Source organism: Cetorhinus maximus, chromosome 16 (assembly GCF_964194155.1).
Source record: "Cetorhinus maximus chromosome 16, sCetMax3.hap1.1, whole genome shotgun sequence".
NCBI lineage: Eukaryota > Metazoa > Chordata > Chondrichthyes > Lamniformes > Cetorhinidae > Cetorhinus > Cetorhinus maximus.
The window spans coordinates 18,185,292-18,212,993 of NC_135894.1; positions in this window are offsets into that span (position 1 = coordinate 18,185,292).

Below are 27,702 nucleotides of genomic sequence, written 5' to 3' on the forward strand. Positions count from 1 at the left end.
GCCGAATCCAAGGAATAATGATGGTGAACGCTGACAATTTTGTCATCATTACTACCACAAAACATGGGCCACTTGTGTGTGGCTTTCGCCATTAAATGTTCCATTAAGTTGTAGTCAAATGCTCACACCTCCCCAGAACACACCTAATCTTCACCAGCACGGTATATCTCAAAATGTGGAGGCTGTGGCATAGTGGTATTGTCATTGGACTAGTAATCCAGAGGCGCAGGGTAATGCTCTGGGGACGCGAGTTTGAATTCTACCATGGCAGATGAATTTGAATTCAATAGATTAAAAAAAAAATCTGGAATTAATAGTATGACGACGACCATGAAACCATTGCCGACTGTCATAAAGACCCATCTGGTTCACTAATGTCCTTTAGGGAAGGAAATCTGCCATCCTTACATGGCCTACATGTGACTCCAGACCCACAGCAATGTGGTTGAGTCTTAAAAATGCCTTCTGAACAAGGGCAATTAGGGATGGGCAATAAATGCCGTTCTAACCAGCGATGCTCACATCCCAGAAACGAATAACAAAAACAAAACTTGAGAATTTCTGTCTTTGTGAAATGAGAGTTATTCAACATCTAATTTCCTGTAGCATGTGAATGAAAGATTAAAAAGTCCCATTCTGTTATGCCAGTGTATTACTTTATCCCTCAAGTGGAGCAGGGGTTCACGACCCTATTTGGCTTCTTAGGGCCCCTCCCCTCGCCATGTTATAAAAATTCCATGGACCACCTGTAATACATGCATGTTTTATGCATAATAAATGGTTATATGATTAAAACATAATATATTATCTTTATTTTACTTACTCAATGTGAAAGTTGAGTGAGCCCATGTCAAGGGCTCCATCTATACTCATACCAAACACCCACAACAATTTTCCATTTTATATTAACTGGCTCTGAGGACTGTCTCTTCCCCCCGCCACCTCTGAAGATGGCCACCTCAGTTAGTAATCCACGGTCAGAGTCTCCTGTGCTTCTCTCACGTCAAGTAGCAGAAAGCTGACAGTATTTTTACACAGTGTTTTGTTGGCACGTGCCTGAGGATTGCAAAACCAGTCATATTTCCACGTGTAGGGTACAGGGAGGGGGGCTGTGGAGACACAGAGCCTGGTGCCTTTGCCAGCGCTTGTCATTGTGGCATAGGACTCCCAGTGCCAAGACTTGTTCCTTTTCATCTTAATGTGCTTTTCTCTTTCTCACTTTTACATGTATCAGTGTGCTGCTGTTCAGGTTAACCTGGAGCTGGGCTTTCAGATCCAGGCTTGAAAAGCCATGGTTAATTTGGCAAACCTCTAGAAACCTATCTTGGATTCCTAGGGCTCTGCAGATTGCCAGTTAAGAACTCCTGATTTGAGAGCTACACGTTTATCAGTGACCATCCTTTCAGAGTTGTACGAACATACGAATTAGGAGGAGTAGGCCACTTGAGCCTGCTCTGCCATTCCATTCAATATCATAGCTGATTTAACTTCATATTCCTGTCTACCCCCGATAGTTGTACACCCCACTGCTTATCAAGAATCTCTCAAAGATATTCAAGGACTCTGCCTCAGCCACCTTTTGAAGGAAGAGAATTCCAAAGTGTATCAACCCTCAAATATGTTTTCCTCATCTCTATCCTACTTTGAAACAGTGATCAAGTTCTAAATTTTCCCACAAGAGGAAACATCCTTTCCACATTCACCCTGTCAAAGCACATCAGGATCTTATATGTTTCAATCAAGTCACCTCTTACTCTTCTAAACTCCAGTGGGTACAAGCCTAGTCTGTCCAGCCTTTCCTCATAAAACACCCCTCCCATTACAGGTATTAATCTAGTAAACCTTCTCTGAACTGTGAAATTTGAGCTAACAATTAATTGTAAGTAATCTATTTCCTGGATTAAACAGTCTCAATCACCTTGCTTTGGAGGTAATTCAGTTCAAACAGCTAATAGATCTATTTATAATAGACAAATGAAGTTCAAAATATTCAGCAAAATACTAATCATTATATTGGCTCAATTTTGCAGTAGAAATAATGAAGTTATTAATCCCTATGTCATTCATCAGCCGAAATCAGACTCTTTCAGAATCCACTCTTGTGCATTTAAATGCAGAAATTAAGGAGGTTGCTGTCTATGTTGCCCTGCTCATCCAAAAGTTGTGTGATAATGGAATTTCGCCAAGAGATTCAACATTCACACAGGTGGAACAGTGTGAATTTGTTGTATTTAATGAATAAATGTCCATTAAACATGCTAGAAAAAGTTATAGCTTGTCTATTCAAGTGTAAGTCAAATTTTAGCAACATGATAAGTCTTAATTAATGCCAAACAACCTCTCTGAAACTGAAAATTTGCATTTAAAAGTGTGAAGTACCATTTGGTCAGATTTCAATTATTGCTGGAGATTTTAAAAAATGTAAAATTGAGATATTTTTTGTCTTTTATCTCTCTCAATCCCATCTTTCTTTCCCTCTACTTTACTCTAAATTTGGATCAATTATTCTAACTTATTATTTGTTTAGACTACGGCCACAAAATTTAGCTTCTCAGTGCCCAGTTTTTTTGTGCTACAAATGGCATTTGGGCATGCATGCACATTTCTGGTGCGAGCACTACCAGATGCTATTTTGGTGAGAGCATTAGAGCTGGTGAAGGGTAGACTGTTCGCTGATTGACATCATGATCCATGTCTCAAACACACACAGCTGAACATGCATTCAGCAGGAGGAAGGATTTCCTCCCCTCGACCCAAACCAGCACTATTTAAAGGGATCATTAACTACTTTCAGCTTAGTTGCTAATTGATTTCTACTGACTGTTCCTGAGATGGTAAAAGTATTGGTGGCTTTCAGAGTTCAAAGTTTCTGAAGTCTACAATGATGATGCGTCGTGTGCTGGAGGACTTTGTTCTGACTTCAATGATTCTGCACAAACCACTTGCTCCAGACACAGGCATAGTAGTATACAGGGGGATAAGCAGAAGTGACACAGAGCAGGCCAAGCTTTTGGAAAAGGAGGAGGAAAGAGAGAAAGGCTCTCAACAGGAGACCATACCCATCTAATGTGGTTTATAGGATCATACAAAACAAAAAGAAACTAATTGGCCTATCATGACTGTGTTGGTTCTTTGAAAGATCATCCAATTACTCCCCACTCTTTTCCAATGGTTCAGGGAACAATTCTCCTACCCGAACCTCAGTGAGGAAGTTTGTTAGACCCCTGGACTTCAGTAAGCCTCACTGAAACCTACCACCTACTGCAACTTCAGAGCAGGGCCAGGGCCACATTGTCAGCAGCTATGAAAATGATGTGATCATGAACTTTTATAGGTCAGGTTCCTTCCGGGTTGCAGCAACAAAATTTGCAACATCTCAGTTTGCCGCTCACTGTTGCATAATGCAGGCCACTGAGGCTGTGTATTCCAAGAGAATTGAATACATTTCATTCTCTATTACTAAAGAGAAACAGGTGGAGGGACCATGTGGCTTTGCGAGGATTGCAGTCTGCCCCCAGTGCAGGGTACCATTGACTGCAAACATGTCGCTTTGCTGGTGCCACATGGCAACTTTAAGAAGTACCGCAAAAAAAAGAGGAATTCTCGTAATGACCAGCTGGAATGCAACCAAATGCAGAATATCATGCAGGTCAATGTCCAGTATTGTGGCAGCAGTCATGATGCCTTCATTCTATGGAAGTCTGCTATGGCATCTGCATTTCAGCCATCAAGACAAACTAAAGGATGGTGACTGGGCAACAAAGTCTATCCTTTGACAACGTGGTTTATAACACTGGCGTGCACCCCAGCATACATGGGCAATGTGAATACAACGAAAGCCATGCTACAAGAACTTGATAGAGACGACCATTGGGATGTTGAAACAACATCCTCTACCTGGACCATTCTTGAAGAGCTCTTCAAAGCTCTCCAAGGTGCATGAGTTGATTTGTAGTAGCCTACGGCATATCATACAAACACACCATCATGAGGGTGCAGATATGGTGACCAACTCAGCAGCAGGAGGCAGAAAAGGAGGATAAAGAGGAGAGGAGGTAACCAACAGAGCCCCTTTCTAGCCATGAACAACGCATTCTACTGCAATACCAGTAAATGCAATCCCAAATCCTCATTTATAAACAGAGACTTCAGATGGCTTTGCAGGATGACCTCAAGCAGCTCTGGACCTAGAAGGCCCTTCAAACTGTACCAACTCAGCATCAGTCTGGATTGGCTGGCTGATAGATGGCAATAAAGGCACTGCATGGTGGAGCTATAGTTATAGGTTCCTGAGCCAGGACAGCAGGTTCATACTCTATAGAGCCACTGCCAGTCCCCTGGACTGGCATCTCGCAACCCTATAGTGATCTGTTGGTAGGTAGATAGCAGGACTGCTGTGACACCCTGCAGACCCCTTTAAATACTGGTATCTGAAGCCATGATGGCAGCAGTCTGAGTTTGCACGGCAGCAAGCTGTCCTGCACAACTTCAGTCGGAAGTTCCACTGCGCCACCCAGACATTGGGTGGCTTCTGCTTACACTACAATGGAAGCTGAGAAAATCAGCCATTACATCATGGTTGGGTCCACAAATGAGCTAATGGAGTTGGCCACCTCCTCCACACTGGAAAAAGAGGGGCTCCAAGCTTTGCGCAAAGCCATGTGCCAAGTTGGTGTTGGATTCCTCTATGCTCCTCAGCATTTTACGCAAGTCTACCAATGCACCAAGCATTTCACTGAGCATACCCAACAGCCTTCTTCTGTAGCCCATTCCATCAAAGTGCTCATCTGAATCCTCTGTAATAGAACACATGCAACTTCACCCTCCAGCGAGCAGGCAACTGCAGAATCCTTACACCAGGCCTTGACTCCAATGTCTCACCTTGTGCAGATCCTGCCTCTGTTATCCTCTAAATTATGAGTAGTGCCAGTATCTCAGCTGGTGGCTGCAAGTGTAAGAGTGAGTGATGGTATTTCTTCTTCATCACCATCTTCCTGCTCTTCCACCAATGCCTGCCTTGGTGGCAGTGCTTGAGCATCTGAAAGGAGAAAGGCACATAGTTAGGGTTGTGCTGAGAGGAGGACAGGAAAGCTTAGACGTTTGCACATCGTAAATCAGAAGAAATTGTCGGGTGCGTGGGAAGTAGACGTGAGGAGGAGGATTAGCTGTCAGGATACTGCCACCTTTAATGGTTTCAGCCCCACCTCTATCCAAGGCACCATTAATGGCTGATCAAATTATGGGAACCACCGTCTCCTGAATCAGGGCAAGAACGTGCAGCTATGCCTGTCCCCCCGCCAGTTAACTCCAGCTAGCCCTGATTGTGCACCAATGTGTTCTGCAATATTGAGGAAGTATGCCAGTGGGTATGTTATGATCTGATCATATGAGGTGGCTGTCGTGGTTGAATAACTAGTAGTGCGTGCAATTTTGGGCAGACTCATGAACACAAGCCTCAAGTTTCTGAGAGAGAAGCATAGGCCTTTGATGGAAAATATGGTTAGATATTATTAAACGTAGAAAATACTATTCTATAGGTAAATGTACCACTGTAAATTCAAGTGGAGGGGTGGCCCAGAACTTGTCCTCAATATTAACTCTGAACTCCATGAAGGCTCATGGCTTTAGGTGAAACATGAACAAAGAAACTTGATTATCACCTACTGCCCTCCCTCAGCTGATGAATCCATACTCCTCAATGTTGAATACAATTTGGAGTAAGCATTAAAGGGTGATAAGAGCATAGAACGTACTCTATCTGGGGGGCTTTCAATGTCCATTACCAAGAATGGCTCAGTAGTACCACTGCTGACCAAGTTAGAACCATAGAAAAGTTACAGCACAGAATAAGGCCATTCGGCCCTTCCTGTCCATGCTAGCCCAAGGACACCCAGGTACCCTTTCTAATCCCGCCTTCCTGCACCAGGCCCATAGCCCTGCAGTTTACAGCACTCAAGGTGCAAATCCAGGTACTTTTTAAAAAAGAGTTCAGAGTTTCTGCCTCTACCACCAACTTGGGCAACGAGTTCCAGACACCCACTACCCTCTGCTTAAAAAAGTTCATCCTCATGTCCCCCCTACACCCTCTGCCACTTATCTTGAATCTATGTCCCCTGGTTCTAGAATTCTCCACCAAGGGAAACAATTTTATCTTGTCCACTATCTGTTCACCTCAATTTTGTACACCTCAATCAAGTCACCTCTCAGCCTTCTTTGTTCTAAGGAAAATAACCCCACCCTATCCAATCTCTCCTCATAGCTACACTTTTCTAATCCTGGCAACATTCTTGTAAACCTCATCTGCACTCTCTCCAGAGCTATTACGTCCTTCCTGTAATGTGGTGACCAGAATTGCACACAATATTCCAGTTGTGGCCTCACCAATGTTTTATACAATTCCAACATTATATCCTTACTTTTATATTCTATACCTCTGTCAATGAAGGAGAGCATTCCATATGCCTTCTTTACAACCTTGTCTACTGGAACTGCTGCCTTCAGGGACCTGTGTACTTGCACCCCAAGATCTCTCACTTCATCTACCCCTCTTAGCATATTCTCATTTATTGTGTAATCCCTGTAACTGTTTGACCTCCCTAAATGTATGACCTCACACTTCTCTATGTTAAAATCCATCTGCCACTTTACCGCCCACTCCACCAACCAATCTATATCGTTTTGGAGATTATGGCTATCCTCTCCACTATCCGCTACTCGGTCAGTCTTTGTGTCATCTGCAAATTTCCCAATCGTGCCCCCCACGTTCACGTCCAAATCATTAATATATAACACAAACAGCAAGGGTCCCAACACCGAGCCCTGTGGAACACCACTTGAGACAACTTTCCATTTGCAAGGGCATCCATCGACCATTACCCTTTGTTTCCTGTTACAAAGCCAACCTTTTATCCAGTTTGCCACGTTACCCTGAATCCTATGAGCTTTTACTTTCCTGACCAATCTGCCATGTGGGACCTTGTCAAATGCCTTGCTAAAATCCATGTACACAACATCCACTGCATTACCTTCATCAACCCTTCTTGTCACTTCCTCAAAGAATTCAATCAAATTTGTGAGGCAAGACCTTCCTTTAACAAATCCATGCTGACCATCCCTGACTAGTCCATGCCTTTCCACATGACAGTTTATCCTATCTCTCAGGATTGATTCTACTAATTTGCTCACCACCGATGTAAGACTAACTGGCCTATAATTGTTTAGCATTTCCTTTGTTCCCTTTTTAAACAATGGAACTACGTTTGCATTTCTCCAGTCCTCTGGTACCTCCCCTGTATCTAGTGAAGATTGGAAAATCATCCTCAGAGAATCTGCTATCTCCTCCCTGACTTCCTTCAGCAGCCTCAGAAACAATCCATCTGGCTCTGGTGACTTATCAACTTTCAAGGATTTCAACCCTTCGAGTACTTTCTCTCTCTTTATGACTATCCCATCCCATATCTCGCAGTGTTCCTCCTGGACTAGTATATCTATATCCTCCCCTTCCTTTGTAAACACGGAGACAAAATATTCATTCAAAACCCTTCCCACAGACTCTGCATCTGCACACAAGTTTCCATCTTCATCTCTGATAGGTGCCACTTGTTCCTTAACTAACATTTTAGCATTAATGTATTGATAAAACATCTTTGGGTTATCTTTAACTTTACTTGATAATCTTTTTCCTAGAGGAATACTACAGCAAAAAGCCCTGGTAAAACTGATGTTAACGTGAATCAGAGGAACAAAATCTCCTGTGACTAGAGTCATATCTGGCAACAAAGGAAGCATCTTAGGTCCAACTACCATTAGCTGCTTCTTCAGTGACCTTTTCTCTATTGGAGGGTCAGAACTGAGGCTGTTCACTGACAATTGCAGTGTATTAACAATTCCTCAGAAAATGAAGAAGTCTGTACCTGCATGAAGCAAGACCTGGACAAGATCCAAGCTTCAGCTGATAGGTGGCAAGTAACATACAAGCCACAAATGCCAGGCAGTGACCATTGATAACAAGACAGCCTAACTGACTTCCCATGACATTTAATGGCAATACCATCCCTGAATCCCCTGAATTATATTCTGGGCATGCCGTTGACCAGACACCTAGCTGGAAAACCAGGGACACCATGAGGTCACAGGCTGGATATTCTGTGCACAAGGCACATCTACCTGACACCCAAAGCCTCCTTTCCACCACCTACAAGACACAAATCAGATGTGATGGAATATTCTCTACTTGCTTGGATGGGGGTTTGGATGCAACAATGCTCAAGAAATCTGAACCCAAGGACAAAGCAATCCATTTGATCAGCACCTCATCCACTAGCTTAAACATCCACTCCCTTCATCATCAGCCTACAGTGGCTGCACTGAGTAATGCTACAAGGGCTCTTCAGCAACACCTCCCAAAAGCTCAACCTTCACCATTTAGAAGGTTGAGGGCAGCAGGTGCATGAAAACACCATTTACCTCCAAGTTTACCTCTTAATCACCATGATTTGGATTTATATCACCATTCATTAATTGTCACAGGGTCAAAATTCTGTACTACCCAACAGTTTTGCAGGAGTACCTTCACCACATGGACTGCAGTAGTTCAAGGCAGCCCACCACTACCTTCTTAAGGGAAATTAGGGATGGATAACAAATGCCTGTCTTTTCAGCAATGCTCACATTTGAAGAGTGATCAAAAAGAAACTCCAGTACTAAATTGTTCAACTACTGAGGATTGAAGGTTGCAATTGAAAAGGAACTTGAAAATTATTTGGAGTATTGGTTTTGCTCATTATTGATTGGTTGTTTTTGCCGACTGTTTGTGGCTGGTCAATTGCTTTGTAGTTTTTTTTATTGGAAGTTTGCACAAATTCCCTAAAACATGCTTCCAGAGCAAAGTTTTATCTGCAAGGAGCAGAAGTCACAGGTGCATTCCCCACAATTGTCCATTTATTGTTATGCATGGAATCACACAGGGAAAAGTACCCACAATTGCCAGACAGGTGCTCCCAGTGGCCGAAGCTCCATGTCAGAAGTATACATTCAGAAAATCTATCCTGATGACCAGTTTTATTCATTTGGGATTAACTCTTCAGTTATGATTTGTTGTTGTAATATAAGTCTTTTCTGCCAGTCAGGTAGATGCTACATATACACGATTAGAGATTAAATAGCTTCCACGCATCTCATCAGCAGGTGAACACATTTTGTGCTAAGATTCACTTGATAAACAAGTTTCAAAACACCAAAAACTGATAAATAGGATCTGCATAGAGCATTATTCAATATTGAGATGTAAACATCCTTACAGCTTTGTAAACAGGCATCTGGTTCTGGAGCAGTTTATAACAAGACCTGTCATGGTGTAGCTATAGTTTGTTATAAGTTCTGATAATTTGCCATTTGGAAGGCCAGTATCTAATTTTACCTTACTTAGTTTCTGATTCCTCTGCCAAGACAGAGACCGAAACATAGCAGCTCAACCCATCCTAATGTAACTAACACTGCCTTTATAAATCGCATAATGTGCCCAAGATGTTTGATCCAGACACACCAAAAGGTGTCAATATCATCCCTGTGCATCTCTATGTAACCCCCAACCCCCCATCAGAGCAAAACCCATCAGCCACAGGAAAGCAGCTGACAACATTTCCACCCAGAAGAGCATAACTATAAACTTATACAACTTATGAAGGGTTTCCTTTACTCTCAACAATTATATCAACCTTCAACTGGCAGACAACACAAAGCCACCCACGCATGGTTTAAATAAGGTTTTAACGTGGCAGCAGAGTAAACACAAAACTAATTCCACTAAGGCAATATCCCAAACATGTAATTGCCATCACTATGCTCATCTACACACACATAAAAGCCTGCCCAATGGGCCTCTAATTTGTTTTGCCTCACTGGCAGTAAAGCCAACACCCTCCAGTTTATCTGCTACATTGTATCCTTAGTTATGGTCATCCCAGAAGTTCTGGTGATTTTGTACGTAATATAGGTTGCCTTAAATGGATTCTAAAATGCCTAACCATGCCCGAATTTGAATACATAATCCAACACATTTTTGTCCTCGACAAAAGTCTTCCTTGACCACATCTCTTTGATCAACAATGAAGTGTAGTTTTGGACTAGAGGTATGTGTAGCTCTTGTAGATCCAGTGGTGGCACCATATTCGCTGGTGACAAGGTGTGCTAAAACCTACATGGGAGTAGCTGCTTCTGCTCCTGCAGTCCTGTCACCTTTTACACCAATTACCAAAAATCATGGTGTGAACAGCTACACCCACCCCAATATGACCAGAGATCTGCATAAGGGCCATGGCTAGGGTTGTTGGCCCTTCTGCCATCTTCGCAGCCGCAAAAACGTATGGGAAGGCAGTACTCTTCCTGAAGACCGAGCAGAAGGAGTACCTGGCCCTCAGAGGGGACTCACCATTGGCAGGACATTCCTGCCGATGAATCCTTAGAGGCCACTGCTCAGGAGGATTATAATTTCCAATGTCTCAACCTTTTATCCCCGGGTGAGCTCCTCCTCCCCACCTACGCCAACTGGGGGAGGAGAGGTCGGGGATAGTGGCAATCCTTCTAGACTTCAGGAAGGCAAGCTTCTCATGTGTACTCCTCCTGGTGTCAGGTGTTCAGAGGGCACAGGACGAGAGCACAGAGGATTTTTTAAAAAATAAATCGAGCACATGGAGGCCACCTACTGTGTCTTCTGGACACTGGATGGCATGCAGTGCCATGCTGGAAGGAGGTGAAGCCCCATTAGGGAGAAGTGACCTGCCTCCCAGGCTGTCAAAAGCATCCAGGTGGCCAAGGTTGGCATTGGAGAACCTCCCCCACCTCTCCATCTCAAATTCCGCAAGGGAAGTCAATGCAGGCGGCCAATGACATTATGGCTGCCGGCAAGGGGGGTGGTGAGAAAAAAAGTGTGTTCACGTGGAAGGAAGGTGCGGTGTAAGATCAAGAATATTGAGGGAAGTCCCCATGTAAATGACCACCACTCCATGAGCAAGCCCATGTGTGACCCCATGTCCACGAGTGAGCCTGACCCTGACCCTGCTCCTTCTGCACAATAAGGTCTTGAAGGTTGTACAATGCTCTTGCCATGAAGATAACCACAGCCAACCTCAACATCAATAGTAGCAAAGGAACACAAGACTTGGGGCGAATGGCCTACTCCTGTTCCACCATTCAATAAGATTATGGCTGACCTGGTTATGGTCTCAGCTCCACTTTCCACTCTATTCCCCATAACCCTCAGCTCCCTTGTCTATCAAAAATCTATCTAACTCTGCCTTGAATAAATTAAGTGATTCTGCTTCCACTGCTCTCTCCTCCTTGCACCTACCCAGGGTTCCACTGAAGCCTGGGAAACCCAGCTAAAGTGAGTTGAAATACAAGCCATTGGATAAATGCTTTGTGGAGGTATCATCAGCTCAAATTACACCATGTAGCCTCTTCTCCTATTAAACAGTACAGCATTTCATCATTTCTCCAAACACCTACATCTGCATTAAATTTGATTGTCTCAAAATGAAATCATAAAGGCTACTTAACAGAATTCATACATTCAAATATATTAATGCTGCTGACAGTTACATGCAATTTGGACCTTCAGGTAATAGTAACCTTAGACTGGATTTAACGGGGTATGATGGACCTCGACAGCCCCAGCCAAAAGGTCAGAGGAACCCACCCTCGCTCCAAACACGTTGAAAAGCATTAATTGGCCTCAGGTGGGCCTTCCACCCTCATCTCGGGATGAAGTCCTGCCTCCAAGAGCAGCCGTACAATCAGTGGCTGCAGCTGTACAGTCCAAGCAACGCCACTGGGTGTGATGGCCATGCTGGGTCTGCAGCCAGTTCTGGACATAAAGGAATGTAAGTTAAGTACCGGGGGAGACATTACCGGCACCAGGCTGGCAGGCCCTGATTGGGGGAGTAGTGGATGGAAGGCTGGGAATAACTGGGAGGGAGGGTGAAGTGGAAGTTATCTTTTGATGGGGTGGTGGCGGTGGGGCACCCAATCCTTGCTCACCATCAGCCCAGAAGCTAAAACTGCCAGGCCTCACACATGACATGGGCCACCCCCTGTCGCAAATGGGCCACCTCCTGTCGCAAGTGAAATACCCATGGTGGCAGGATGAGGGCCTGAAGTAACGATTAATTGGCTTTAATTAATTAATTGACAGCTTCACGTCACAGGTATAATTGTGGAGGGGGCAGGGCAGGTGGGTAGGAGGCGGCCATGGGCATGCCTGCAGGATTTGTGCCCCCATCCCCCCTTTCATACCTGGCGGTGGAGCAGTGTAAGGTCCAGCCCCTTGTGTATTTAGATATCTCAAAACTGTCAGTAGGTGCATGAATGGCTAGATGTGTGCATTCAATTTTGGGGAAACAAGCAATGTGTCACAACTGCAACTTCCTCTTTCTCTGATACTAGCTTCCCTCTGGAAATGCATATAATTGGGTGCTTGTAACGAAGAGACATGATTTACCTCCTTAATTCAGCAATAGAGCAGTATGGTTACCTGAAATGACTCTAAGCTAAAACAATTGAAGGCAGTAGAGATAGTTGATTGCCCCCATAGATCAGCATAGTCCGGAAGTCACAGTCCCAGCCTCCCTTTTGAGCACGAACCTAATCAGGCACTGTTTCTACATAAAGTCAGGTAGCTGCATCTCATTCAGTAGATGCACTGACTGAAGTAGATTGTTCTAAGAGTTGTGTAACTCCTATGCCCATGTGTTCACTGGTTATCTCCTGAATTCTTACTATGCCACATACCTACTACCAATAATTGTCGTACCAACATAGTACACTTGAAAGAATTGACTACTATCCGCATTTAGTAGTGCTGTTTAAATTTTGTAACTCTTCCATTATGCAGCTATTTCACATGTACGTATGTGAGTAATGCTCTTAATCTTAGTATTTATTCTCTCATTCACATGCAAAACATGGGGCGGGATTTTTAGGTCGGCGGGCGGGCATGGCTGGGGAACGGACCGCCGCCAGCAATCGGCCCCCAACTGCGATTTCACACTGGCTGGCCAATTAACGGCCAGCCAGCGTGAAGCGCACACTGAAATGGTCAGCGCTGCCAGGGTGGGGCGGGAGCTGACGTAAGCGTGGGCACAGGTGAGCACTGAATGAAAGCTCCCTGAAGGCAAAGAGATGCCTCAGGGAGCTGAAGTCTTGGAAACAGTTAAATAAAGTTTGTAAAATCAGGGAAAAAAATGTTCAACCATCACAATCAGTCACCTGAACATATACATGATAAAAAGCTGACAGATTTTCTAAAAAAAATTAATAATGGAAACCTCATCCCGCCCTTGGAATTGGCTTCATGAATAATGCAAGGCCAACTGGCTGATTTGCCCATCCACCAACCGTAAGGTTGGACAGACAATGAAAAATCAGAGACAATTACAAATTTAATGACCTTAATGGGCCTCTCGTTGGCAGACTCTCTTCCGGTTTTCACGTGCGCCCGCCACCCTGCACCCGAAATATTGTGCAGGCGCAGGATGACGACGGGACATTCACCTGATGTCATCCCGTGCGATTTCACGTCCGATTGGGTCGGGTGCACATCTGCATGCCGACCTAAAACTTCTGCCCATAAGAGTTTCTTTAGACTGATCTCCAAAGGATTGACTGTTCTTAACAAGTCATTTCTTTGTGCACTCATGTTTACCACTGAAATATAACTGATTAGTGGTACATGAATATGAATAACTTCATGGTCAGCAATGGACAGGCAACAATACAAATCAACAAAACTGCAACTGGATTGGAAGCACCCCACACAATCATCATCACAATATGGCTTGCTAGAAGATGCTATTGTTTATTGCAACTTTGCAGTCAGTAGATGAGTTACTTGCTGCAAAATTCTCAGCCTCTGACCTGACACTATTTATATGGCCATTCCAGTTAGGGCTTTGGTTAATGGTGATCCCTAGAATGTAAATGGCAAGGGATTAAGTGCTAGTAGCGCCATTTAATGTCTCTTGTTGGAGATGAGCTTGATTCAATTGATGAAAGGTTATACATTCCCAAAAATAATGCATTTGTTAAACATAGGGACAGAGTAAGCCTTCACCTTGATTTGTATTAGTATACTTGCTTTGGTAAGCTACATTCAATCAGCAATGGTAATGCCATTGAATGCAAAGGGAGGTAATTAGATTCTCTCTTGTTGGAGATGGCCATTGCCTGGCACTTCTGTGGCACATATGTTACTTGCCACTTATCAACCCAAACTTGAATATTGCCCAGATCTTGTTGATTTGGACACTGACTGCTTCATTATCTGAGGAGTTGTGAATGGAAATGAAATTGTGCAATTACCTGTGAACATCCCCACTCCTGACTTCATGATGGGGGAGAGGTCATTAACAGAGTCATAGAGGTCTACAGCACAGAAAAAAGGCCCTTTGGCCCATTGAGTCTGCGCCGGTCAAACAAGTTCCTAAATATTCTAATCCCATTTTCCAGCACTAGGTCCATAACCTTGTATACCATGGCATTGCATGTGCACATCCAAGTACTTTTTAAATGTTATGAGGGTTTCTGCTTCTACCACCCTTTCAGTCAGTGAGTTCCAGATTCCCACCACCCTCTGGGTGAAAAAATTCTTCCTCACATCCCCTCTAAGCCTCCTGCCCCTTACCTTAAATCAATGCCTCCTGGATACTGATCCCTCCACCAAGGGGAAAAGCTCCTTCCTGTCTACCCTATCTATGCCCCTCAATCTTGTACACCTCAACCATGTCCCCCCTCAATCTCCTTTGCTCCAGGGAAAATAACTGCAGTTTATCCAACCTCTCCTTATAACCAAAGCTCTCCAGCCCAGGCAACATCCTGGTAAATTTCCTCTGCACTCTCTCTAGTGCAATCACATCCTTCCTATAATGCAGGTTCCAGAACAGCACAAAAAACTCTAGCTGTAGCCTAACCAGCGTTTTATACACCAGGAGAGAACTGTTTTGGTTATCTCCACCTATTACTGGCTGCTTGTCCCAACAACCCTCCCCCCCCCCCGCCACCCCCTTTAAACCAGCTTATATTTCACCCCTTTCCTATTTTTACTTAGTTCTGTTAAAGGGTCATGAGGACTCGAAACATCAACTGTGCTCTCCTCCGCCGATGCTGCCAGAGCTGCTGAGTTTTTCCAGGTATTTCTGTTTCTGTTTTTGTTCAGCATTTTATACAGTTCCAGCATAACCTCCCTGCTCTTATATTCTATGCCTCAGCTAATAAAGGCGAGTATCTCATATGCCTTCTTAACCACCTTATCTACCTGTCCTGCTACCTTAAGAGACTGGTGGACATGCACACCAAGGTCCCTCTGATCCTCGGTACTTCCCAGGGTCCTACCATTCATCGTGTATTCCCGTGCCTTCTTTGTCCTGCCCTAGTGCATCACCTCACACTTATCCGGATTAAATTCCATTTGCCACTGATCAGCCCATCTGACCAGCCCATCAATATCCTCCTGTAATCTAAGGCTATCCTCCTCACTATTTACCACCCCACCAATTTTCGTGTTATCCACGAACTTACTGATCAACCTTCCTACATTCAAGTCTAAATCGTTTATATATACCACAAACAGCAAGGGACCCAATACTGATCCCTGTGGAACCTCATTGGAAACAGGCATCCAATCACAAAAACACCCCTCGACTATCACCCTCTGCTTCCTGCCACTCAGCCAATTCTGGATACAATTTGCCAAATTGCCTTGGATCCCACGGGCTCTTACCTTCGTTATCAGACTCCCATGCGGGACCTTATCAAAAGCCTTGCTGAAGTCCAAGTAGACTACGTCAAATGCCTTGCCCTCATCTACACACCTGGTCACCTCTTCGAAAAATTCAATCAGATTGGTCAGACATGACGTCCCCTTAACAAAGCCATGCTGACTGTCCTTGATTAATCCTTGCCTCTCCAAGTGTAGATTAATTCTGTCCTTCAGAATTGCTTCCAATAGCTTCCCCACCACTGAGGTCAGGCTGACTGGCCTGTAATTCCCTGGTTTATCCCTTCCTTCTTTTTTGAATAACAGTGCCACATTGGCTGTCCTCCAGTCCTCTGGCACCTCTCCTGTGGCCAGAGAGGTATTGAAAATTGCCAGCGCCCCTGCTATCTCCTCCCTCGCCTCACTCAACAGCCTGGGATACATTTCATCCAGGCCTGGAAATTTATCTACTTTTAAGCCTGCCAGACCACTTAGAACCTCCTCCCTTTCTATGCTAATTTCTTTAATTATATCACAGTCCTGCTGCCTGATTTCCATACCCACATCGTCCCTCTCACTTGTGAACACTGACACAAAGTATTCATTTAGAACCCTACCTACGTCTCCTGGTTCCACACACAAATTACCACTATGGTCCTTAATGGGCCCTACTCTTTCCCTAGTTATCCTCTTACTCTTAATGTACTTGTAAAATAACTTTGGGTTTTCCTTTATTTTACCTGCCAATGTTTTTTCATGCCCCCTTTTTGCTCTCCTAATTTCCTTTTTAAGATCCCCCCTACACATTCTATACTCCTCTAGGACTTCCGCTGTTTTGAGCCCTCGGTATCTGCCATAAGCCTCCCTTTTTCTCTTTATCCAATCTTGTATACCCTCGACATCCAGGGGTCCCTGGATTTGTTGTTCCCACCCTTTATCTTTACTGGAATATGTTGGCCCTGTACTCTCCCTATTTCCTTCTTGAATGAGTCCCACTCCCACTGCAGATTTATCTAAAAGTAGCTGCTCCCAGTCCACTCCGGCCAAATCATATCTGATCTTATTAAAATCGGCCTTCCCCCAATTTAAAACTCTGATTTATGGCCCATTCTTGTCCTTTTCCATAACAACCTTGAATCTAATGGAATTATGATCACTATCTGAAAAATGCTCCCCCACTGATACCTCTACCACGGCTTCATTCCCTAAATCCAGGGCTGCCCCCTCTCTTGTAGGGCCTTCTACGTACTGGCTTAAAAAGCTCTCCTGGATGAAGATGATTGGGCTCAGAACACTGTCCTGAGGAATTTCTGCAGCGGTATCCTGGGGCTGAGATGATTTGACCTCCAACAATCACACCCACCATCGCTTGTGCTAGGTATGACTCAGCCAGTGAAGCATTTTCTCTGATTTCAAGTTTACTAGACAGTTACTCTCATCTCCCCTCTGGAATTGAGCTCTTTTGTCCATGGCTGTACTGACGTCTGGAGCTAAGTGGTCTTTGAGGGTCCCAAACTGAGCATCAGGCAGAAGGTATAGGTGAGCAAGAGTAAGTACTGCTTGATAACACCGTTAATGACACCTTTTATTACTTTGATGATTGAGAGGAGACTGATGGTGGAAATTGGTAGGATTGGATTTGCCCTGTTTTATTGTGGACAGGATATACCTGGGCAATTTTCCACTTTTCAGTGTCCTCTGGCTATCAGCCCTCATGCTATACATAGCCATACATATTTTAAATATTTATATTTAGTTAAAATGTGTGCATGCATCGCATTATATCTTTATATTAAATTTATAGGGGGCATTTACAACCTGCTTTCAGCATAAAGAAAAATTTAATGTTCCATATTTTTATTGGCTTAAATAGGTGTCTAAAACATACTAATTCGCTGAAATATAGGTGAGGAAAGATCCTCCTGAAAAACAACTACAGTATATACTTCTGTAGAAGTCAATCTCATGTAAAAGTGAACCCCATAATCTTTGGCCTAAAAACTGTAATTTTTCATATACATCATGCAAAAGTTGGCCCTAGCTTTTCAGGGATCAAAGCTCAAAAATTTCAGAACCAACGAATACTCTCTACAATCACATCAAATACCTCAATTTAGTATTCATTAAAAAATTTACACTTAATGAATTGACAAGTAAGGACTGGAGGAAAGACAGGAAGAATGTAGATCGGTTTTGATTTTTTGGTGGGGGGGGTGAGGGGCGTGTTGGAAGGAACTGACAGATCAGAGAAGAGTAATAAACAGTGCACATGGAAACAGGGCGAAGGGGCCAAATTCCAGAGGAAACATTAAATAAATGAATGGCCACAACATGTGCATGTGTGAGAGAGAGAGATACAATAAACACTGGTTTACCACGTGGATTCTTTTGAGAGGCACGTTAGGTGTGCCGGGCAAGTGGGATTTAGTTGAAAGTAAGCCCTCAAAGCATTAACCGTGTAAAAGTTGACTCCTTAACATTTTTTCCTAAAATATTGATCACAAAAGTTGCACAAGTAAACAGTAATTCAAACGCTACTACTTAAAACTAATTCACATTGTTTACTTTTCAAAGTGGTTCCAGCCACCATTTTGATTTCTGTTCCAAACAGAATAGGTTGCCTTAAAATGACATTTATAATGTAAGAAACATTTTTTTAAAATCACATTCAAGTCAAACAAATGTTAGAAACCCTACAGGAAATATAGCCCAAAAATTACCTATTCCTCTCTATGAACCTTTGGCTTCAGCCATCTCTTACGGGCACATTTTGAGTAAGGAAGGAGAGGAAGAGGGAGAGACACACACACACACACACACATACAAAGATGAATCATGGCCATTCTAACTTTCTTCTTGCTCTATGGCAGCCCAGATCACATGACAAGCCAGAGAATTTAGAGACATTGAGCAGGCAGCAGTGGCAAAAAAAAACCCTAAAAGTTTGTCGCTGTTTTATGCAGTTAAACTCATTCAATAAAGAATCTTGAACTAAAGGTGCTGCTTATGACATTTTATCTTGTCACCAAGGGGGCATTTATCTTCAACTGGGAACAGAAAAGATTTCTGTGAAGTGCTTTAATGTTGAGCTCAGTGCTGGATCATGGCAAATGATTCTGTTTAGGGTTTTATTTATTTGACTTTTAGTAGTGGGAAAACCTCCCCTGGTGCAATGCCTCAAAACTATTTTTTTCAAATTTCCTTTAGCTGTGAGCTTGCTCTCTCATTCAGGTCATTAGTGCAAGTTAAAATACCACCTAAAATATTAAAAATTGCACAAATTTTAAAAAGAACACATAAAGCCCATTTAATTATAGAAATGCACGCTCAATCCTTTTGTTGGGAGCTAAAGACTGAATTTTGCTTCAGTCCAAGAGCTTAGGCCTGATTGTTGTGTAGTTCCAGATACTGTTGACAGTGAGGGCAATTCTTTGCTACCTTGGTGAGAATATAGCAGCCATGCAATTAAAATTGCTTCCAAAATTTCAGTTTTCACTCAAATCCTGCCTGTTGCCAAGTAGTATTTGAATTTGGTAGTATCTGGATGTGCACTTATGATGCCATGGCATACAAGGCTTGGGTCTATTGCTGGAAAATGGGATTAGAATGGTTAAGTACTTGTTTGACTGGCGCAGACTTGATGTGCTGATGGGCCTTTTTCTGTGCTGTAGACCTCTTATGACTCTACCCGGCTCCTTTTTAAGTTCCACCCAACTCACTAATACATGCAAATTGGGTTCTTATGATGCCGTCTGGACCCTAATGACATTTAAACCAGAGGTCATAACCGCTTCATTCAGTTAAACCTGGTTTACAGGAAGATAAATGTTAAGCATTCCTTTGGAGAGCAGGAGCTCATGTACCTGTCTATTGTCTCCTCTCCATTTCCTGCTTACAAGGATACTTGTATCCTAATCTTGCTGTGTAACCAAGCCTATGTAACTTGAATTTTCCTTCTCCATCAAGTGTGCATTTTGGCTGCTGCTCCAGACCCAAGCCCATCATTTCTACTTTTACTTTTTCTTCTTAACAGTCCTAGGCCCATCACTTATAATCATGCCTCCTTTCATTTCTCCCCCTCAGGTATTCTGGTCTCCCAAATCCCTACCCCAACCTTTCAGACTTCGACTCTCCTGCCACCATCCTATGCTCAACTCCCTCTTAAATAAGTCTACAGCTTCCCTCTGCCTCTCTCAGCATGCTGTGAAAGGCCCATCAAAGCACTCATCAGTGCTGCATTACAAGGAGTGAACCTGAGAACCATAGAAAAGTTATGGCACAGAAAGAGGCCATTCAGCCCATCGTGTCTGTGCCAGATGAAAAATAAAAAAATAAAAAAAACTAGCCGCCCATTCTAATCCCACCTTCCGGCACCCGGTCCATAGCCTTGGAGGTTACAGCACTTCAGGTGCAGGTCCAGTACCTTTTAAATGAGCTGAGAGTTTCTGCCTCCACCACCAAACCAGGCAGCGAATTCCAAACACCTACCACCCTCTGGGTGAAGAAGTTTTTCCTCATGTCCCCTCTAATCCTTCTACCAATCACCTTAAATCTGTGCCCCCTGATAATTGACCTCTCCACAAGGGGAAATAGGACATCCTTTTCTACTCTAAGTGACCCAATTCCTCATTCTACTCCCTCTCTAACCTTCTTGCCCAGTGCCTCCACGGGGCTAATCTTTTATGCCTCTTCCCCAACTAACTCATCCCTTCCAGTGCTGGTACTGTAAACTCTACTATTGAATCAGCTATCACCGCCCCTCACTACATCTCCCTTCTGAATGTCCTTTGATTTGTGAACAAGGCCCTGGCCATCACTAAACTTATTATGAATGATTGCATCAATGTCATGACCTTGACAACAACCTGGTTGATGGGTGATGACACTGTCCATCTAATGAAAGCCTCCCCACCTGGATATATCCTCCATAATTTGCTTCACCCAAACTGTTGCGAAGGTAGTGTTGTACCTATCACCAAATTACACCCTAGTCTGACCTGTTATGATCCTTGGACAGACCCCAGGACATGGGGGAGATCAGTTAGGGACCAAGAACATTTTGTTTAAAGTAAATCAAGTTTGAGATTCAAGAAGCTTACCAAGGGAATAAAAGTCACAAGATTCCACGGGTTTTGAACAGACAGAAATAAACTTCACTATACAAGTTCAGAAAGATAAAACAATTTACAAATGTTTATAGTAAGAGTATAACATTCAGGGTAAGTATGAGGTACTTGTGAATTAACAAGTGAATTGCGGTCGAACACCACACCATAAATGGCAGATGCAACTAAATCTGATTCCATGGATTTCTCAACAACCCACCCAGACGTTAGTCCCACTGCGAGTCAATCAATCAATCTCAAACTTCACCTTTCTCATAGGGTTTCAATCTCACCTTCTGAGATTCCTTCTCCCTGGATTCCAGAGTACACAGAAACATTAGCTTACATGCACAGATCTATAGCTGTGTCAAGCAGAACACCACTGTTCCAAAAGAGTACATTTGTCCCAAAGGCTCTCTGCTTCCTTCTTTAAGTTGGAGCCTTTTTCTCTGCTCCTTTCACTTAACTGGGACCTGTTTCTGTCCCTTTTGACTTTATGACACTTGTTTGCTGGCAGACTGCTTCAAGAAGTCTGTTCACTGACATGGTGACCTGTCACAACACTGCAAGAAGGTCCAATGCTTGTTACTAGTCAGGACCCAATGTAACAAGCATTGGAACATTCTGTAGCTTAAAATGTTACCATCTCCACAGACTACTAATTTAGCACGCGGGAACACAGAATAAATTGATTTCATAGCAGACCCTCTACTCCTCTGGCACCTTCTCCTGCTTTGAGCATCTCACCCTGTTCCACCCCTCTTGCCTCTCATTTAAAGTCACCAAGATATCTACACTGCTTTCCTCCTTCAGCCTCTGCAGTGAGCAACTTCTCATCTTTGATTTCAACCTCCATCTCAACTCATTCTCTCTCCTCTGAGTTTACTATCCTCCTATCCTCTCTAAATCTCACCTTCCATATAAACTCCCCTACCCATTGTTACGGCAGAACATCACAGCCCTGAATTACTTACGGGCATATTGAACCTTTTTAGGGAAGACTTTTTTTTTTTTAAAATGGACATATAGGCAAAAGCTGGCTGAGAATGTAAAGTAATCAATTTCTGGAAAATTCCTATGTGGATTATACTTGACCGATTTTCCCAGAGAGAACATGGATTGTTGCACCTAAAAAGCTGTCAAAGCCTAGTTCAGACAAAAGACACTTGAAGGGAAGAGATAAAATGCAAAAGGCTGAACTTTAACCTCCTGTGGTTGCAGAGACAATGGAGACTGGTTACTACATCTCAGCAGAAACAATTTCCTGTTCAGTTATATCTCAGAATCCGGACATGATCAGAGTTGAAAGAAAGCAGATTCTGGGCAAAAGCCATATGGATATATGAATTAGGAGTAGGCCCCTCAGCCCCTCAAACCTGCTTTTCCACTCAATAAGATCATAGCTGATCTGAATGTAACTTCAACCCCACATTCGTGCCTGCCCCCAATAACTTTTCATCCCCTTATTAATCAAGAATCTACCTACTGTTAAGACGTGGCAGGTGGTGTGTGCCAGGTGGATCAAATCCATGTGGGGAAACTTGATCATGTGGTCACAACTGTTTTGCAATTTGTATTTTATTTTCAGATGTGTGCCCTGAATTCAGAAGTAATAAGACTACCACAAGTTCAGAAGTTTTTAGAAAACTAAATTAAACATTTATTAATAAAAGAAAAGATTTCAAGCACAACATAGGTCTACAAATTACTACTATAATAATTCCTAAACCCCCTAATTAATCTGGCTCCCAGTTATACCTGTTAAGGCAACAGTAAAACAAATAGATTTAAACAGACTCAGGCAAAGCAACACAATACCCTCAACGTTTCGAGTCCATATGACTCTTCACCAGGACTATGGAAAAATAGAAAAAAGAGGTAAAATATAAGCTGATTTAAAAGGGGGTGGGACAGATAGAGCTGGATAGAGGGCCAGTGATAGGTGGAAAGAAATGAAGGTGAACAGGGCAAAAGAGACAGGTAGAAATCCTGTCGGAGAGAAGAGCAATACATCTTCAAGGTAGGCATTCCTTGAAGAGAAGTGGCAGTCAATTAAACACTAAGATAAAAGCAAAAAACTGCGGATGCTGGAAATCCGAAACAAAAACAAAAATACCTGGAAAAGCTCACCCCCCACCACCCCCCCACCCCCCACTTCCCCCTCCACCCCCGCCCCCTTAAACCAGCTTATATTTCACCTCTTCTATTTTTCCTTAGTTCTGTTGAAGAGTCATACGGACTCGAAACGTTAACTGTGTTCCTCTCTGCAGATGCTGTCAGATCTGTTGAGTTTTTCCAGGTATTTTTGTTTTTGTTTCGGATTTCCAGCATCCGCAGTTTTTTGCTTTTATCTTAGTACACAATACCCTGGTTAGGAGAATTCAAAGTGAGTTTTCTCAGCTTTGGTTCCTGTAGACAGCAACTTGATGCACAGTGGCTGGAGGCTTTTCACACTTGTTAGAACTGAGAATGCCTTCTCCTCTGACACATAGCCTCATCTCCTTTATACATGTTTCCCCCTTTTTAATGCAAGTTCCATTATTCCAATACATCTTTGGAACTTTACCTTTCTCATAATATAAATCTTTTCAGTGTTCATATTATCAGTAACCTTTGGGAAAATAAACACACTGTTTGGCTTTGCTTCTTCTCACTAGGTGTAACACCCTACCATCTCTGAAACTCAAACTACCTTAATTTATCTAAAAATGCAAATTTTCCCTCACACCTCACATTCTAAAACTTCAGCTATTTATATGTATTTAGCATTTCAAATCTAGCTTCTTGTTGATGACTCAAAGCCTCCAGACCAGCTGTCTCCAATTCAATTAAATCACACACACACAACCCAAATCCCACTATTAACCTACCTTTACGATAAATCACAATATTATGAGAATTATTACATTTTCATGACACTAGCTCTGCCTTAAAAATATTCAAAGACTGCTTCCACCGGCTTTTGAGGAAGAAAGTTCCAAAGACTTGCAACCCTCAGAAAAAATTTCTCCTCATCTCTGTCTTAAATGAGTGACCCCTTATTTTTAAAACAGTGACCCCTTGTTCTAGATTCTCCCACAAGACTCACCTTACAGTTGTGGAAACAGCCGGACCTGCGAGGGGCATCTCTACCCGGGCAGCAGGCAGGGTTTGGAAAAAAAAATCCAGGACACCACAGGAAAACCATAAGTTCATTGGTTGGTTAGAAAAACGGATAATTTATAAAGAAGTAGCTACTTGGACTTCAGTAAGGAACACTAGCAATAGGGAAGTAAAGTTAAATCAAGTGAAAGTGAAATAAAGTAATAAAGTAAACCAAAATAAGATAAAGTTAAGTTACTAGTAATTTATTCTACTCATTTGACTTACTCCAAGTGTAATAAATAGTTTTTAGAGTTACAGGATGGCACATCAGCTCGGCCAAGTGGAGCGTACACCCTGCGTTATGTGAAATAGTGGACACACCATGGGTCCCTGAAACACATCTGTAGGAAGTGTCACCAGCTACACAAGCTTGAGCTCCAGGTTTCAGAACTTGAGCGGCAGTTAAAGTCACTGTTGTGCATCCACGAGGCAGAGGACTACATGGATAGCACATTTAAGGAGGTGGTCGCACCACAGGCCAGAAGCGTACAGCCAGAGAGGGAATGAGTGACTGCCAGGCAGTCTAAGAGAACCAGGCAAGTAGTGCAGGAGTTCCAAGTCTATCCTGCTTGCTAATCGGTTTTCCATTTTGGATGCTGATGAGAGCGATGGTTCCTCCAGGGAGTGCAGCGAGAGCCAAGCCTGTGGCACCACGGGCGGAGAAAGAAGAATTGAAGGGCAATAGTGATAAGGGATTCCATAGTCAGGGGATCAGACAGACATTTCTGCAGCAGTAAACATGACACCTAGATGGTGTGTTGCCTCCTTGGTGCCAGGGTCAAGGATGTCACGGAGCGGCTGCAGGACATCCTTCAGGAGGAGAGGGATCAGCCAGAAGTTGTGGTCCACATTGATACCAACGACGTAGGTTGGAAGAGGGATGAGGTCCTGAAAGCAGATTTCAGTGAATTAGGAAGGAAATTAAAAAGCAGGACCTCAGGAGCAGTAATCTCAGGATTACTCCCAGTGCCACATGCTAGTGAGCATAGGAATAGGAGGATAGATGATTAAATATGTGGCTGAAGAATTGGTGTAGGAGGGAGAGAATCAGATTTGAGGCATTGGGACCAGTTCTGGGACAGGTGGGACCTGTACAAGTTACATCTCAACAGGACTGGGACTGATATACTTGCAGGGAGATAAGTTGGTAACAGGAAGTAGTAGTGAGACCAGAAGGCAGGAGGAACATTGAATATGTGGGAATGATGTCAAAAAGACAAAGTTAAGGACACTCTACCTGTAAGTGCGCAGCATTTGCAATAAGGTAGATGATCTAAAAGCACAAATAGAGGTAAGTGAATGTGACATAATTGCCATTACAGAAACATGGCTACATGGTAATCAAGACTGGGAACTGAATATTCGAAGATATTCCACGTTTAGGAAGGACATACAAGAAGGGGGAGGCGATGGTGTAGTGGTATTGTCGCTGGACTATAATCCAGAGACCCAGGGTAATGCTCTGGGGACCTGGGTTTGAATCCCACCAATTTGCACGTGGTTCAGGATATAATCCAAAAATTATTACCTTTTAAGTTCTGTTTCATTTGGTGCCTAGCTCCGCATACTGACTGTGCAGAACCTCCTTCCTCATCCTTCCTATGTCGTTGTTACCTACATGGACCATAACCATTGAATCCTCCCCCTCCCACTGTTAAGTTCCTCTCCAGATGTCTGAACACTGGCACTGGGCAGGCAACACAGCCATGTGGACTCTCACTCTTTGCTACAGAGAACAGTGTCAGTCCCCCTCACTATACTATCCCCTGCTACCACTAAGTTCCTTTTTGCTCTCCCCACTTGGATGGTTTCCAGTACCATGGTGCCACAGTCAGTTTGCTCATCCACCCTGCAGCTCCCACTCTCATCCAAACAAGCGGAGAGAACCTCAAACCTATTGGACAATTACAGAGGCTCACACTCTTGCCCCTGGGTCCCCTTACCTGCCTCACTCACAGTGACAGCCTCCTGGCCCTGGCCATTGACTGACCAAATCAGAAGACCCTATTCTAAATAATGTGACTGCCTCCTGGTATAAAGCATCCAGGTAGCTTTCCCCCTCCCCGATGTGTCACAGAGTCCGCAGCTCCGCCTTCAGCTCAATGACCCTGAGCCAAAGTTCCTCAAACCGCAAACACTTTCTACAGATGCGTTTGCCCTGGATCACGACGTAATCCAGGAGTGCCAAATGCTGCAGCCTTGACACATCACCTGTCCTGCTATCTTCAATGTGTTTTAAATAATTACTTGATTATATTAATCACTTATGTTGCTTTCTTATATATTTTATTAACTTTACTGCCAATTTGTGTACTATTTTAAACCTTAGTGATAGAATAGAACTTAACCACTTCCAGATATTCACCAAACAGCTAGCTCCTTTCCCTGTAGTAGAGCAAGAACCAATTTCTAGGTGAGAAAGATAGAAAAAGGAAACAAACACGCCCTGCTGCACCCCCCAACTCCAAGTCTTCACTCAGTTAATTTAGCTGCACTCCATTTACCAAGGCTGCACCAAAGAAACCTGAATTTATAGTAAACTGAAATGGGGCTGCAGTAGCCAGATTCAACCAGTTAGCTTATTAACTACTCAGTTCCTACAGCTGAGAGTGAGTTTACCCTGTCCAAACTGCAAGAAACTTAGCCTGCTTACACAATGCTTTCCAGTTACTGCTAATTACAAACTAGATTAGATTTTAAGAGCAAAATTTAACAAAATTAACACTTAAAACTCCCCTCTCACTAAACTCAAAATCTTCACTCAGTTTCACCACATATATAGCATCAAGACATACAGAACCTCCATCATCATTCCTATGTTGTTGGTACCTACATGGACCACAACCACTGAATCCTCCCCCTCTGCATCCCTTCCAAGAATACACAAGAAAAGGGGTTAAAAAGCCAGCTGCAAACCTGATCTGTGTTCTAGTTCTGGTGTTCTAGTGTGGGCTCTGAGGGTCACAGCAGAAGAACATCAAATAGGCATCCCTACAATTTGCAGGTAAAAGTCTCTCTCTCTTTGGCTGGAGGTAAGTCAGCAAAGCCATAGTCAAAAAGGAAACAGGACAACTCTTTCAGCCAACCTGCAGAACCAAGTGTTTCCAAATCAACTGATCAACTGCCAAAGTCAGCTCTACCGGAATCACCCAACTTAACAGCCACAATATTTCACCATTTACTCTTTGCAGAGAAGCAAAAAACTGATTTGTATATTTTTTTACTTTTAATTTTCGACTCAACTTCTCATTTCTGATCAGTGTGTGTGTCTGTTGAGTTTTTACTATATTTTCCTCAGGTTTTTAGTAACTAATAAATGTACTCTTTGACTCAAAGAAACCTGGTTCAATTGGCTCTAAAACAAATACATTTGGACTGGGAAAAGTATCCACAAGGGAAAGGATCCGTTTTAAATGAAAGCTTGTTGCGACCAATCGAGAGGGTCGGAATAAAGAAGGGGAGCCAGCTCATTTCTCCTCAATTGGGCGCATAACAAAATTGAGGTCTTGATCGGGAAGTTAACAATTTGGGGTATCTCAAGGATATCCCAGGATCATAGCAATTTGGGGAACCCTCGCCCATGGACTGCTCTTAACATCGCATTCACAGTTCCCTGACCTTGCTACCATCATATCAATCATAGATAAGGCCATCTCTGATCACTTCCTTGCACCACTCTCCATCCACATCCCTCTTGCCCCACTC